A 16,431-nucleotide genomic window follows, 5' to 3' on the forward strand; every position below is an offset into this window, starting at 1 on the left:
AGCTCAAAGCTGAGTTAATAGGTAACCCAGCAGCCTCTCCCATGTCCCTTCTCCTGCCCAGGGCAGTGGAGAAACCTGGGATTGGAGACACCTGAGAGCCACGGGGACGTGGAGAGGAACAGGGACAGAGGGCCCAGCCCGGCCCTTTCTCCCTTCCAGCCAGGACTGAGCAGGTAGGGAAAGGCATACCAGTGTGGTCACTGTGCAGATCAGGGTGGGGAGTGTGGCGGGGAGCTGAAAGGGAAATCTGCAATTATTAGGAGCTGCTGGGGAAAAGCAAGGTGGAAAGGACAAGCTGGAAAGTGGAATTCAGTCCCGTCTGTCTGTCTGTCAGCTTATCTGCAGGAGGCAGGGCGTGGGATCATGGGCCAGGGCTGGCACGAGCGAGGCACTCTGCAAACAGCGCGGGATAAGGAAAAGTCTGAATCTGAGTTCTCTACACAGCACAGAGGCCTGAAGACGCACGCCTGGTTCTTCCACATGCCCTGGGCTCCTCGACCAGGTCAGCACAAAGAAACGTTTGTGAGTGGCTGGATAAATGAATGAATGAATTAGGAGGCAAAAGGAAGGAAAGGAGAGACAGGGCCTTCCCAGTTTATGCTCGGCATGTAGCACAGCGCCCGGCTCACAGATGTGCAGTATAACCTGGGTAAACGAATGAGGGCTGGAGGATCCAGTTCTTGTTCTCAACCAGACCCAAAGTCTGACCCTTGATGAACATTTTACCCAACAAGTGCTTGGTTGGATGAACAGATAGCTGGAAAGATGAGCTTCTGGCACTGTGTTGGAGCAGGTACAGGACTGGCATTTGGGGACGGTGCTAGGCCCAGAGGAGAAAGAGGAAAAAGGCAGCTGTGGTTAAATGGGCCGCAGGGAAGGGTGGGTGATAGAGACAATGGTGAGAGACTAGAGTAGGTATTTTAGGATATTGGTGACTGTAAATGAGGCATGACGGAGAGGGAAACATCAAGGACATGAATTTGACTTATGACTTGAGGAAAGAGGACCCCTGTCTGAGCTGAGACCACAGGAAGAGGCATGGGCTCAGGGAGAATGGAGGAATCTGAGTTGCCAATAGGGCCTCAGCAAGTCTCTAGAAATGGGTCCCAAGTCCAGAAGGGAGGCCTGAGCTGGAGACAGCAATATCATCAGAACGGTGGGGAAGCCATCCATTCTTTACATCCAAGGGGTCTGAATGAGCAAACATCCCAGCTACAGCAATGAAATGTAATAAGCAAGTGTATTGCATGTTAGACGATAGTAATTCCTACAGGGAAACATAAGGCAAAAAGGGAAGTGGGGAGTACAGGGCTGGGCATGAAGTATGACTCTAAATAGAGCAGTCAGGGAAAGCCTCGTTGAGAACGAAGGAGGTCAAGGAATGAGCGGGTTGGTGCAGGGAGAGGGCTGCCGGCAGAAGACGCACCGGAGGCCTCTGAGCATGTCGACAGCAAGCAAGGGAGGTCCATGTGGCTGGGGTCAGGAGAAGACCAAGGCTTGGTGTGGGAGATCGACCAAGAGGTAGCCATGGCTACTGTAAGGACTTTGGGGGTTTGGGGGAGGTGGGGGAGTTGGTTAATTGAGGTAGGGTCTCACTGTAGCCCAGGCTGGCCTGGAACTCACCCTGTAGTCCCAGGCTGACCCTGAACTCACAGCGATCCTCCTACTTCTGCCTCCCAAGTGCTGGGATTAAAGGCGTGTGCCACCACACCCACCCATCAGGACTTTAGTTTTCATTTCACCCCCAGAGAAAGTTAAAGCCAAGAGCAGAGAGGTGGTGGATTCATTTCAGCTGAGCACCCTCCTACACAGAGAAGTCAGCACCCACTGACCAACCCTGGACCCCTTAGAGTCTCCCCTCACCCTAAGGCCCAGCCTGAGCTTGGCTGTGCTATGGGGGCATGGGAGAGAGGTGGGAGAAGCCCCTCTTCTGGACCCCCATGGGTTACTTGGCAGGAGGGAGAGAGGAGGTTCAAGGGAGCAATTGCCATCAGGGAGAGTCTGGGACAAGAGAGGGAGGAGCCACGAGGTGTGCTGGGCCAGACAGGAGGCTGCTGTGGGATGCTTACCACCTGTTTATTTGATCCGTGTTTTATCCTTCAGATTTTTAGGAGCTGTGAAGCCAGAGATGACCATGAGGCTGTGGGAAACAGAACTTGGCCCTACATTCCCATTAGACTTCACTTCCCAGAGGAGATGTAACCAGGCAGACAGTGCCTGCCGATGCCACCCCCTCAACCCAACCAAGCTGGAGGGAAGGAAGGAAGGAGGAGGGTGATTGTGCCTCAACCAATGCAAAAAGACCCTGGAGTCCCACCCCCTCTATCCATGCTGGCCTCAGGACCCTGGGACCCCTTCAGAGGTCCTCCTGACCTTCCCAAGCCTGCCACCAGCCAGCTCTGAACAGTGTGATACTCAAAGGCTCACCTCTCCTAAAACTTACCCTGTTCTCCCATCTTCCTCTTGAACTGTCAGGATGAAGGTAGCCCTTGAGTTCTCCCATCCTAGCTGTCTCTAGTCTCTAGCTCAATTCCCTCTAGCTGCAGCACTAGTTCACATCTCCAGCCCTGCACCCCCCTCCCCGAGGGGGATCCCAGAGGAAAACCAGCAGTGGGCCATCTCTGGCCCTCTTCCCTTTGTCCTGGTCTGGTGCACTGTGCTGACCACCAGCCCGATACATCATTCCAACCCAATCTCTGATCCACCCTGAAACCCTGGCCTGCCACAGCCACCCGAGAGCTAAGGAGGCTGCCAGGTCCAGGGAGAGGGTGAGTTGTGCCTGTGTTAAACACAGACACAGGACAGAGAGCCAAGCTTCAACTCCCAGCGGGGCCATTCCTTTCCCAAATAATTCCATAGTCATCTCCTCCCTGGATGGTCCCCAGGGAGTGAACCTGCTGGGCTCTCGAGACCCTGAGGAGGACACACCGTTGCCCTCCTGCCTGGAGCCCCACTTACTGCGCAGAAGCGCCCTGTGTTTGTCAGTCTCCTCCTTAGGGGCTTCTTGGTTATTGCGAGCCTTGCTCTTGTTCCTCCGTCCCTGTCTCCGCTAAGGCTCTGCTGTCTCTGGGTCCTCAGCCCAGAGCCCGCCCCTCAGCCCCGGACGCTGCTCCTGCCCCACCAGGGGAGAGGTCAGTAGGACGGAGGTTTGGCCTCTGCCACTTGAGCCAAGTCCTGACACGCTGCTCAAAATAGCATCCCTGCTCCTGCCAGTAGCAGGATGGAGACTGAGTTCTGGGGCAGCCCTTGTGAGGCCAGAGGTGGAGAGCCAGGTACGTGTGTGCTGGCTTCACGGTCCCAGAGGAAAGGCCAGGCCTGAAGACAAACAGCTGGCTTATCCCTGGGGCCAGAGCCAGGGGTAGCCTGAGCCTCCAGAACTGTGCAGAATGGGAACTGGAGGTGGACATTTCTAGAAATCAACAGCCAGCTGGAAGGGTGGGAGAGACAACCCTGAATCAGTTCTTAGGGAACCCGCAATCTGAAGGGTGTGAGGAATCAGGCACTGTCCTCAGATGTCCCCAGTCTGAGAGGAGAGGGAACACCCAGGCCTGCTGGTCTTCTGGGGACCCATCTAGAAGCTGCTTCCCTTAGGGAAAGCGAGCAAAGCTTCCTCGAGAGACCCCAAGCTGGCCAGAGGGCTATGAGAGACCAGTAATGGAGCTACCCTCAGGAGCTGTAAGGCAGACTGCTAGGATGCCAGCCAGTGGAGCGGTGGGCAGTGGGCAACCAGTCCAGGGAGCTCTGGAGACTGGTAGCCTCTGTGGGGGCGATGATACAGGGTGCGGTTGCCCAATACTGAATGAAACTGTCCTCTAGAGACTGTATGTGGTACATGTTTTTCCTGCACTGGGAAGCTAAGATAGGAAGATCACTGTTGGTTTGAAGCCAGTCTGGGGCTACAGACTGAATTCCAGATCAGCCTGGGCTATAATAGGGTACCACTTCCAGCTCTCCTGCCCCCCCCCAACCTCCCCTACTCACACAAAAGAGTAAGAATGAGAAAAAGAAACTATCCTCTAGAGGGAGCCAAAGACCAGGCTGTTCTCTCCAGACACACCCAGTCCTGCTCTTGTAGCCAAGGGCAGAGAGCCCTCAGAGTTAGGCTGCAGCAGCCTTCCTGGTCAAGAGTTTTTCTTGCTGGGCGTGGTGGCGCACGCCTTTAATCCCAGCACTCGGGAGGCAGAGTTAGGAGGGCTGCCGTGAGTTCGAGGCCACTCTGAGACTACATAGTTAATTCCAGGTCAGCCTGAGCCAGAGTGAGACCCTACCTCGAAAAAAACAAAAAACAAAAAGTTTTTCTCATGGGCTGGAGAGATAGTTCAGTGGTAAAGGTGCATGCAAAGCCTAATGACCTAGGTTTGATTCCCAGTACCCACGTAAAGCTGGATACACAAAGTGGCACATTTATCTGGAGTTTGAAGTGGCAGGAGGCCCTTGCGCACCCATTTATTCCACCTCTGCTTCTGTTTCTTAAAAAAATACAATAAAATAGCTCGGCATGGTGGTACACCCCTTAAATCACAGCACTTGGAAGGCAGAGGCAGGTAGCAGTTTGAGGACACCCTGAGTCTACATAATGAATTCCAGACCAGCCTGGGCTAGAGCAAAACCATACCTCAAAAAGCCAAAACAAAATAATAATAATAAAATAATAAATGAAAATAGAATTTTTTGTTTTCTTAATCTTATTTTATTTTTTCTCAATTTTTAAAACATTTTCCATGATTATAAAAAAAATCCCAGCCGGGCGTGATGGCGCACGCCTTTAATCCCAGCACTCGGGAGGCAGAGGTAGGAGGATTGCCATGAGTTCAAGGCCACCCTGAGATGACAGAGTTAATTCCAGGTCAGCCTGGACCAGAGTGAGACCCTACCTCGAAAAACCAAAAAAAAAAAAAAAAAAAAAAAAAATCCCATGGTAATACACTCCCTCCCCCCACTTTCCCCTTTGAAATTCCATTCTCCTTCATATTCCCTCCCCATCTCAATAAGTCTCTCTTTTATTTTGATGTCGTGATCTTTCCCTCCTCTTATGATGGTCTTGTGTAGGTAGTGTCAGGCACTATGAGGTCATGGATATCGAGGCCAGAAAATAGAATTGTTTTAAAAGTCCTCTTCAAGAACAATTTTCACTGCAGGCCCAGAGCCCTACGGCTCTCTGCCTTCGCTTCTCTCCGCAGCTCCTAAGTGGACTCAGACTGCTACGTTTCTTCCTCCAGGAAAGGAGTCACGCATTTTTGGGAGGGGACTCCTGCCGGCCTTCCTGCGCTGTATGCGCTGTCAGGGTGAGGAATGCCATAAGGCCCGGAGTGAGCCTTGTCACGGCTGGAGAGATGGCTCAGCCGTTAAATACTTGCTTACAAAGCATACTGGCCCAGGTTCAAACTCCTAGTACCCACATAAAGCCAGATGCACAAAGTGGTTTCCAGAGTCAGGTGCTGGGGAGGGGCCAGCACAGCAGCTGGTTACAGAGGGCTGCCCAAGTGAGCTGGAGAGGACGGAAGGTGGCTGCCTCCAGCCGTGAAGAGTGGGCAGTTCAACTGGGGAGAAAGCAGAGCAGCTAAAGAGGGACCACAAGGGTCAAAGTCATGAAGCATGCAGGTCTGGACAGTGCCACAGAGGCTAGTGGTGATGGGGGACAGAAATGGTATATCCAGGGCCCTTTCTTCCCTAAGGTAAGATGTGACAAAACAATCCCGGTGTGGTGGCACATACCTTTAATTCCAGCACTGGGGAGGTAGAGGTAGGAGGATTGCTGTGAGTTCCAGGCCAGCATGGATCTACACAGTGAGTTCTAGGTCAGCCTGGGCTAGAGTGAGACAAATCTTTGGGCATGACTGTGAGGAAGTTTCTAGATTAGGTTCATTAAGGTAGAAAGACCCACCCTAACTGTGTGGCACCATTCCGTAGGCTGGAGTCCTGAGCTGAATAAAGAATAGAAAGTGGGGCTGGAGAGATGGCTTAGCAGTTAAGTGCTTGCCTGTGAACCCTAAGGACCTTGGTTCAAGGCTCAATTCCCCAGTACCCATGTACAAAGTGACACGTGTATCTGGAGTTTGTTTGCAATGACTGGAGGCACTGGTGTGCCCATTCTCTCTCTCTCTCTCTCTCTCTCTCTCATAATAAAACAAAAATATTTTTTAAACAAATAGAAAGCGATAATGGAGATGGGACACATTTACACAATAGTTTTACTCAGCAGTAAAGAAAAATGAACACTCAGGAGCCATAGATTGTTATTAGAAAAGTTTCAGTGCCAAGGATGGGATACCTTCCAATGAGTTGTTGGCCAGGGAGGTCCCTGATGCCCCCAAGACATTACAGGCCACTGCCGAGGTCCTTGGTTTCCCACCAGAAATAGATGGTAAGACCCTATTGCTGAAGACTCCACATACTTGGGCTGCAAGGCCACTGAGAAATCCTGCTGGAACTGAGCTGATAACCTCCATATAGACCAGCTGACAGAAAGCTGGAAAAAGCCACACAGCATGCAGTTCAATGGGAGAGAGAGAAATCACCAGTGAAAATACTCAACAGTGGACACTGCAAGCCTTATATGTGGCCAAATGAACCAACAGATGCAATAGTGGCATGTCTGTTATGGGGGATGCTAAACGCCCTCTAATTTGACTGGAGGCCTGTTCCATGAGAGGGAATACACCCTTGATACTGAAAACCTACAACAGGGGTAGTCATGAGCCCTAGGGATATAACATTTGCTATTGTCTGGCTAAATGTATATACACTATGTTCACCAAACTGCCCAGTAAGCACTTCTCTTAATGTTCATATTCATATATTAATGCTACCCTCCCTTTTGGTTAGAGAAGCTTCTCTTTTCAGATGACAGTGACCTTGGGATGACTCAGAAGGCACCATGGTGCTGAGACCTGACAGAGGAGTGCTCAGCACTGAAATGTCTATCACACCTTCCAAGGCTCTGGGTCCATTGCAGAAGAGGTGGCAGAAAGAATGTAAGAGCCAAAGGAAGGATAGGACTCCTTACAACGTGCTTCCCCAGAAACAAAATGGCCTGGATATCCATGACCTCCCAGTGCCTGACACTACCTACAGAAGACCATCATAATAGGAGGAAAAGATGACATCAAAATAAAAGAGAGAAGGAGAGGGAGAGAAGATATGATGGAGAGTGGAGTTTCAAAGGGCAAAGTGGAGGGAGGGAGGAAGTTACCATGGGGTATTGTTTATAATTATGGAAGCTGCCAATTAAAAAAAAAAAACCCACAGACTTCCGGTTAAGATGGCGGCGTAGGTACCACGCCAAAGCAGCCTGGGGGGGGGGGGGAAAGACCAAAAAACCTCAGCAAAATACACACGTTTACTAAAAAGTGAGGTGTATAGGAAACTGAAGCGGCAGTGGAGAAGTAGGAGAGATCCAGAGCATCCAGAGCCCGCACAGGCCGGCAAAAGCGCCCCGGCAGCTCCGCCAACCATGGCGGCGGCGGCGCAGCAGAAAGCCGCCAGACTCGGCTCCAGCCGCAGGAAAAGCCAGGTGCGGGCGCTTCCCCTCACACCGCGCTCTCCGCAACTCGGGAAACGTGAGGGGAGAGCGGCAGCGAGCAACGGAGGAGCAGACCGCGAGGTAGAAGGTAACCCAGGCCCAGAAAGCCAAGAGCCACATGTTCTCTCTCATATGTGGATCCTAGCTACAGATGACTGGGCTTCTGCGTGAGAATGAAAATACTTAATAGCAGAGGCCAGTAAGGTAAAAAGGAGACATAAAGGGTAGAGAAAGGAAGGGAGGAGGATACTTAATAGGTTGATATTGTATATATGTAATTACAATGATTGTAATGGGGAGGTAATATGATGGAGAATGGAATTTCAAATGGGAAAGTGTGGGGGTGGGAAGGGAGGGAATTACCATGGGATATATTTTATAATCATGGAAAATGTTAATAAAAATTTAAAAAAAGTTTGCTACTTCAAGAGATTAAAATCTGTTAATCATCAAAAAAACCCACAAAATAAAAAAGAATAGAAAGCAAGCTGAACACCACCATTCACCTCTTCCTTCAGTCTGCATCCTGACCAGATTGAATGTGAACAATTGCTCCATGACCCCTGCTACCATGATGGACCATATGCCCTTGAACTGTAAGCTTAAATAAACCCTTCCTCCCCAAAACTCTTTCCTGTCAGGTATTTTTGTTACAGCAAGAAAAGTTCCTAATGTACTCAGTTAAATTTGAGTTTCAGAGAAACATTGTTTGTAATATTTAGCACATATTTAGGCTAAAAGTTGTTCACTATTTTTATGAATGTGCCATGTGTGTATTTGTGTGTGTGCCTATGTGTTCATTAAGGATAAACCCCAGGATTTAGCCTGGTGTGATAACTCTGCCTTTAATAATAGCACTCACGGGGGATTACAAACAGAAAACAAAAACAGCAGAAAAGCCTGGCATGGTCTGTAGTAACGGCACTTGGGAGTTCAAGGCCAACCTAGGACTACAGAGTGAGTTCCAGGCCAGCCTGGACTAGAGAGCCTACCTTGGAAAAAATACACAAGGGGCTGGAGAAATTGTTTAGCTGTTAAGGTGCTTGTGTGCAAAGCCTAACAACCAGAGTTCAAGTCCCTAATGCCCACATAAAGCCAGATGGACAAAGTGGCACATGCATGTGGAGTTGTTTGCAGCAGCTGAAGGCCCTGGAGCCCATTCTCTCTGTCTCTTTCCTCTCTCTCTCCCTCTCTCTCTCTCTCTCTCTCTCTCTCTGATTGCAAATAAATAAATTAATTTAATTTAATTAAAAAGAAAAAGCTGGGCATGGTGGCACATACTTTAATCCTAGCACTTTGAGAATGACCAATATAGGAAGACATGGGAAGATCATTGTGAGATCAAGGTCTGCCTGAGACTACCTAGTGAATTCCAGGTCAGCCTGGACTACAGCAAGACCCTACCTCAAAAAAAACAGCAACAAAAAAAAAAAAAACAAAAAAACAGAAATGGACTGGAGAGATAGCTTAGCATTAAAGCGTTTGTCTGTGAAGCCAAAGGACCCAGGTTTGATTCCCCAGGACCCATGTAAGGCAGATGCATAAGGGCACATATGTTTGGAGTTCGTTTGCAGTGGCTAGAGGCCCTGGCATGCCCATTCTCTCTCTGTCTCTCTTCTCTCTCTCTCCTTGCAAGTAAATAAATTAAATTAAACAAAAAAAAAGCAATTAAAAAAAGCCTCACATATGCTCCTCCATTGAAATTCTTGAAATTCTCCATTGAAATTCCCTGAAATTCTTTTTTGTTTGTTTGTTTTGTTTTGTTTTCTCCATCTCACTCTGGCCCAGGCTGACCTGGAATTTACCATGTAGTCTCAGGCTAGCCTTGAACTCACAGTGATCCTCCTGCCTCTGCCTCCCGAGTGCTGGGATTAAAGGCATGCACCACCACGCCCAGCCTTCTGAAATACTTTTTTAGATAGAACTTTGTATAGACACATCATGTGTTGGTACCATCACTTCCCTCCTCCCTGCCCCTACTCCACTGAGGGTCCTCCCTAGTGGGATTGCTGGAATTCACAATGGGGTTGTGGATTATGAGTTGGGAGAGCAATAGTCAGTCATTGAAATTCTTATTTAATGGGTGTGTCATATTTTCTTTAAAAATATTTTTATTTGCTGGCATGGTGATGCCCACCTTTAACCCCAGCACTTGGGAGGCAAAGACAGGAAGATAACTGTGAGTTCAAGGCCACCCTGGAGCTGGAGAGATGGTTTTACAGTTAAGGCACTTATCTACAAAACCAAAGGACCCAGGTTCGATTCCCCAGTACCCATGTAATGCCAGATGCACAAGGTGGTGCAAGCATCTGGAGCTTGTTTGTAGTGGCTAGAGGCCCTGACATGCCCATTCTCTCCCTCTCTCTCTCTCCACTGCAAAGTGTACATACTTGCATTTCTTTATATCCAGCTTCATGTAGGTACTGGGAAATTAAATCTGTACAAGAAGTTTTGCAAGCAAGTGCCTTTAACTGCTCAGCCATTTCCCCAACCCTAACCATCCCATGTTTTCATTTCCCAAATCTGGTCTAGCTCTCTCCCCACCCTTCCTCTTCTCTTTCTCCCTTCCTCTCTCCTACATGAAGAGTTTCTGATGCCTTGCACAGTGACTTAGGCTTGAGTTCTTGTCCAAGGCCTCTGCCCATGTAACAGAGCTAAAGGATCTGCATTCTTTTTTTTTTTTAATTTTTTTGTTTATTTTTATTTATTTGAGAGCAACAGACAGAGAAAGAGAGAGAGAGATAGAATGGGCGTGCCAGGGCCTCCAGCCACTGCAAATGAACTCCAGATGCGTGCACCCTCTTGTGCATCTGGCTAACGTGGGTCCTGAAGAATTGAGCCTTGAACCGGGGTCCTTAGGCTTCCCAGGCAAGTGCTTAACCGCTAAGCCATCTCTCCAGCCCAGGATCTGCATTCTTTGTACCCACTTACTGACAGCACCCAGCAAGAGGTTTTTGAAGACAGAAGCAGACCATTAGTATAAAAACTAAATTGAAAGCCAGGCATGGTGGCACATGCCCTTAATCCCAGCACTTGGGAGGCAGAGGAAGGAGGATTGCCATGAGTTCGAGGTCACCCTGAGACTCCATAGTGAATTCCAGGTCAGCCTGGGCTAGAGTGAGACCCTACTTTGAAAAACAAACAAACAAACAAAAAACCCACCTAAATTGGAAAATTAAAAAACAAATCAAAGTAAAGAAGGACTAATTGGAAAGAAGAGGACTTCAGTAGAAGGGGCATGGAGGAGAGGGACAAATGAAGGTATCAGGAGGGGACTATGATCAAAATACATTTTCTATATGCTTGAACATTGCCAATAAAAATGTTTATAAAAGAAAGAATTCAAGTGGGGAGCTGGAGAGATGGCTCAGCAGGCATTTGTTTGCAAAGCCTGATGGCCCAAATTCAATTCCCCAGAGCCATATGCACAAAGTGGCACATGCATCTGGAGTCTGTTTGCAGTGGCTGGAGGCTTTGGTGTGCTTATCTTCTCTCTCTCTCTCTTCTAAATAGATGTTCTATTTTATTTATTTGAGAGAGAGAGAGAGAGAGAGAGAGGGGCAGACACACAGAGACTGGGAGAATGGGCGCACCGGGGCCTTCAGCCGCTGTACATGAACCCCGAGCGCATGCGAGAGTGTTTCGTAACGTGCATGAGGCCCTCAGTTCAATCCCCAGCACTACAAAAACAAAATAAAACAAAATCTAGATATGGCAGCTTGTGCTTATAACCGTAGTACTGAGGTTGAGGCTGAGGCAGGAGGATTGCTATGAGTTCAAGGTCAGCCTGAGCTGCATAGTGAGACCCTAAATAAATAAAAAGGTTTTCTGTTTGTCTGCTGTGCCATTCTGTTTGATAATAAAGATTTGGAAATCACCCAATACCCATTGACCTGTCACTTACAAACTCTGACAATGTAAACATGATTGGGAGCATTAATGTTTACCTAACTGAAAATGTAAGTATTTACGAACACATAACCAAACAAGTTCAACAGGCATAATTGTCTATTGGGCTGGAAATTTTTTTTTTAACTTTTTGCTTTGTTTTGTTTTATTTTGTTTTGAGATAGGGTCTCACTCTAGCCCGGACTGGCCTCCAACTCATGGCAATCTTCCTACCTCTGCCTCCTAAATGCTGAGATTAAAATCATGTGCCACCATGCTCGGCTTTTTTTTTTTTTTAACTGTTTTAAAAAATATTTATTTATTTATCACTTAAAAGGGGGAAAAGAGAGAGATTGAATAGGTACATGAGGTCTCTAGCTACTGCAAACAAACTCCAGCTGCATGGGACACCTTATGCATCTGCCTTTACGTGGATACTGGGAAATTGAACTTGGGTCCTTTGGCTTTGCCAGCAGGTGCCTTAACTCCAAACCACCCCCATTTTTTATTTTTTACTTTTGTCTGAGGTAGAGTCTCACTCTACCTGAGGCTGACCTGGGACTTTCTATACAGTCTCAGGCTGGCCTTGGACTGACAGTGATCCTCCTGCATGTAGTGCTGGAATTAGATACGGGCCACCACACCTGGCCTGCATTTTTTTTTTTTTCCGAGTTAGGGTCTCTCTCTAGCCCAGGGTGACCTGGAATTCACCATGTAATCTCAAGGTGGCCTCAAACTCACAGCTCTTCCTACCTCTGCCTCCCTAGTGCTGGGATTAAAGGCATGTGCCATCATGCCTGGTCTGGAAGTGTTTTAAAAGTAAAAAATAAGGGCTGAAGAAATGGCTTTGTGGTTAAGACACTTGACTGAGAAGTCTAAGGACCCAGGTTCAATTCCTCAGTACCCACATAAGCCAGACGCACATGGTGGCACATGCATGTGAAGTCCCTTTGCAGTGGCTGGAGGCCCTGATGTGCCCATTCTATTCTCTCTCTCTCATATAAATAAATAAAATAAAAATTTAAATCTCAGATCCTTTCCTTTTGGTATATTATTACTTGAGATACAAATAAGCCAAAAGAGGGCTGGAGGGATGGCTTAGTGGTTAAGGCATTTGCCTGCAAAGCCAAAGGACCCAGGTTCGATTTCCCAGGACCCACATTAGCCAGACACATAAGGGGGCGCATGCATCTGGAGTTTATTTACAGTGCCTGGAGGCCCTGGCAGGCCCATTCTATCTCTCTCTCTCTCTCTCTCTCTCCCCCTCCCTCCCTCTTTCTCTGTCAAATAAATAAATAAGTAATATTTTTTAAAATTAAGCCAAAAGAATCTTAATGAATTATTCCCCTTCCACGACAGTGACTATTGATCTTTTGACAGATTTCCTTCTAGCCCTTTCTCTATTACACACATATACACATCCCTCTTCACTGTCAACAGTAAGGAAGTGCTACTTAAACGTACTTTTGTCCAGTACTTTTTTCATTCAAACATTCATTAGACTCTCTTGCACCATTGGTGTGCATCCTCCTGAGACATGTGGCTACCCTGCATTCTACCTGATGGATCTTCCAGAATATGGACTCTCCCTCTTTTTTTTTTTTTTTTTTTTTTTTTTTTGAGGTAGGGTCTCACTCTGGTCCAGGCAGACCTAGAATTAACTATGTAGCTCAGGGTGGCCTCAAACTCATGGTGATCCTCCCACCTCTGCCTCCCGAGTGCTGAGATTAAAGGCTTGCACCACCATGCCCAGCTTCATTTTTATTTTTAAATGTAGAACTAGGGAATGGACCTAAGGCTTCCCAAAGGCTAAACCAGTGCTCTACCACTGAGCTGCATAACCACCCTCTTCTCTTTTTTTGGATAAGGAAACTGAGTAACTTTCCAAAGAATATCCAGAATTAGAAAAACCATTGGGGAGGTAATATGATGGAGAATGGAATTTCAAAGGGGTAAGTGGTGGGGGGAGGGAGGGAATTACCATAGGATATTTTTTTATAATCATGGAAAATGTTAATAATAATAAAAAAAAACACCATTTTTTTTTCCAGGTAGGGTCTCACTCTAGCCCAAGCTGGTCTCAAGCTCACAGTGATCCTCCTACCTCTGCCTCCCAAGTGCTTGGATAAAGGCATGCACCTGGCTAGAAAATCCAGACAAGGGCTCTGTGCCCATGACAGGACCTCAGGGTCCCCCAGGATGAACCTTCCAGTTTGTTTGAGACAGCCTTCCTTGTATGCTACGGCATTCACGAGGCTAGCTGGCTCATAAGATTCTGGGAACTCTCCTGTCTCTGCCTCCCATCTTGCTATGGAAGTACTGGGATTGCAGACGCAAGCTGCCACATTTGGATTTACATAAATTCTGGGACCCAAACTCACTTGTGCAGCAACACTTTACCCACTGAGCCATCACCCCAGCCCCACCTGTTTTTATTTTATTTATTTATTTATTATTTGAGAGAGAGAGAAAGAGTGGGCAAGCCAGGGCCTCCAGCCCCTGCAAACAAACTCCAGATGCATGTGCCCCCTTGTGCATGTGGCGGGTCCTAGAGAATAGAACCGGGATCCTTTGGCTTTGTAGGCAAACACCTTAACCGCTAAGCCATCTCTCCAGCCCCCACCCCCCAACCTGTTCTTACTTGAACCTAGGGCTTCCTATGTGCTAGGCAAGCACTCTACTACTGAGCTATATCCTCAGCCTTAAAGCTGGGTTTCTAAAGCTCATGTCACAAGTGATCCCAGAACTGAGGACGCGTGAGGCAGGATGATCCCATGAGTTCAAGCCCAACCTAAACTACATAGCAAGCACCAGTCCAGCCAAGGCTACATAGTGAGAGCCTGTCTCAAAAAGGGGGTGGGGGGCTGGAGAGATGGCTTAGTGGTTAAACGCTTGCCTGTGAAGCCTAAGGACCCCAGTTCGAGGCTCAGTTCCCCAGGTCCCACGTTAGCCAGATGCACAAGGGGGCGCACGCGTCTGGAGTTCGTTTGCAGAGGCTGGAAGCCCTGGCGCGCCCATTCTCTCTCTCTCTCTCTATCTGTCCTTCTCTCTGTGTCTGTCACTCTCAAATAAATAAATAAATAAAATTTAAAAAAAAAGGGGGGGGTGGGGAGTGGCTGGAGACATGGCTCAGCAGTTAAAGGCACTCGCCTGCAAAGCCCAACAGCCCCGGTTGTTCGCTTTCCCAGGACCTACATAAAGCCAGATGCACAAAGTGGCACATGCATCTGGAGTTCCTTTGTAGCAGCTAGAGGTACTGGCATGCCCATTCTCTCTCCCTCTTTCTCTCTACTTGCAAATAAACAAATGGTCTGTGTGTGTGTGCATGTGTAGTTTTTTTTTGTTGTTGTTTGTTTGTTTGTTTTTGAGGTAGTGTCTCACTGTAGTTCAGGCTGACCTGGAATTTATTATGTAGTTTCAGGCTGGCCTCGAATTCATGGTAATCCTTCTACCTCTCCTCCCAAGTGCTGGGATTAAAGGTGTGCACCACCACACCCGGCTAAATAAATACTTTTTAAAAAGAAGAGGATAGGGCTGCAAAGATGGCTTAGCAGTTAGAGCACTTGCCTGCAAAGCCTAAGAACCCATGCTTGATCCCTCTCCAGATCCCATGTAAACCAGACATACATGTGCATACATCTGGAGTTTGATTGTAGTGGCTGAGGCCCTGGCACACAAATTCTATCTCTCTCTGTCTAAACAGAAATAAATAAAGAAAAGAATGTCAATAAAAATCATTATCCGGGCTGGAGAGATGGCTTAGCGGTTAAGCGCTTGCCTGTGAAGCCTAAGGACCCAGGTTCGAGGCTCGGTTCCACAGGTCCCACGTTAGCCAGATGCACAAGGGGGCGCATGCGTCTGGTGTTCATTTGCAGAGGCTGGAAGCCCTGGCGCGCCCATTCTCTCTCTCTCCCTCTATCTGTCTTTCTCCCTGTGTCTGTCGCTCTCAAATAAATAAATGAATAATTAAAAAAAATCATTATCCATGTGATAAGTGTTATCTTTTCCTCTTTCTTTCTTTTTAATTTATTTATTTTATTATTATTATTATTATTATTATTATTATTATTATTATTTGGTTTTCCAAGGTAAAGTCTCACTCTAGCCCAAGCTGACCTGGAATTTACTATGTAGTCTCAGGGTGGCTCTGAACTCACAGTGATCCTCCTGCCTCTGCCTCCTGAGTGCTGGGATTAAGGGAGTGCACCACCATGCCCAGCTGATAAATGTTATATTTAAAAAATATAGGGCTGGAGAAATGGCTTAGCGGTTAAGCGCTTGCCTGTGAAGCCTAAGGACCCCGGTTCGAGGCTCGGTTCCCCAGGTCCCACGTTAGCCAGATGCACAAGGGGGCCATGCGCCTGGAGTTCGTTTGCAGAGGCTGGAAGCCCTGGCGCGTCCATTCTCTCTCTCTCCCTCTATCTGTCTTTCTCTCTGTGTCTGTCGCTCTCAAATAAATAAATAAAAAATGAACAATATATATATATATATATATATATATATATATATATATGATGATATGGGGCTGGAGAGATGGCTTAGTGGTTAAGCGCTTGCCTGTGAAGCCTAAGGACCCCGGTTCAAGGCTCGGTTCCCCAGGTCCCACATTAGCCAGATGCACAAGGGGGCGCACGTGTCTGGAGTTTGTTTTCAGTGGCTGGAAGCCCTGGCCCGCCCATTCTCTCTTTCTCCCTCTATCTGTCTTTCTCCCTGTGTCTGTCGCTCTCAAATAAATAAATAAATAAATAAACAAAAAAAATTAAAAATATATATATATGATGGGCTGGAGAGATGGCTTAGTGGTTAAGTGCTTGCCTGTGAAGCCTAAGGACCCCGGTTCAAGGCTCAATTCCCCAGGACCCACGTTAGCCAGACGCACAAGGGGGCACATGGGTCTGGAGTTCGTTAGCAGTGGCTGGAAGCCCTGGCGCACCCATTCTCTCTCTGTCTCTCTCACTCTCTGTGTGTCACACTCAAATAAATAAATAAAAATGAACAAAATTTTTTTAAAAAAAGATCAT

At 47.6% G+C, this 16,431-nt stretch overlaps 1 long non-coding RNA gene across 1 annotated transcript; it reads left to right on the plus strand.

Moving 5' to 3' along the window:
• Positions 1–27: 27 nt before the first annotated feature.
• On the plus strand, positions 28–4,256 carry LOC123453722. The gene is made up of 3 exons (XR_006632938.1): positions 28–173; positions 335–502; positions 2,104–4,256. It is a non-coding gene; the product is annotated as an uncharacterized LOC123453722 (long non-coding RNA).
• Positions 4,257–16,431: the final 12,175 nt, after the last annotated feature.

Source organism: Jaculus jaculus, chromosome 1 (assembly GCF_020740685.1).
Source record: "Jaculus jaculus isolate mJacJac1 chromosome 1, mJacJac1.mat.Y.cur, whole genome shotgun sequence".
In the NCBI taxonomy this organism is placed as follows: domain Eukaryota; kingdom Metazoa; phylum Chordata; class Mammalia; order Rodentia; family Dipodidae; genus Jaculus; species Jaculus jaculus.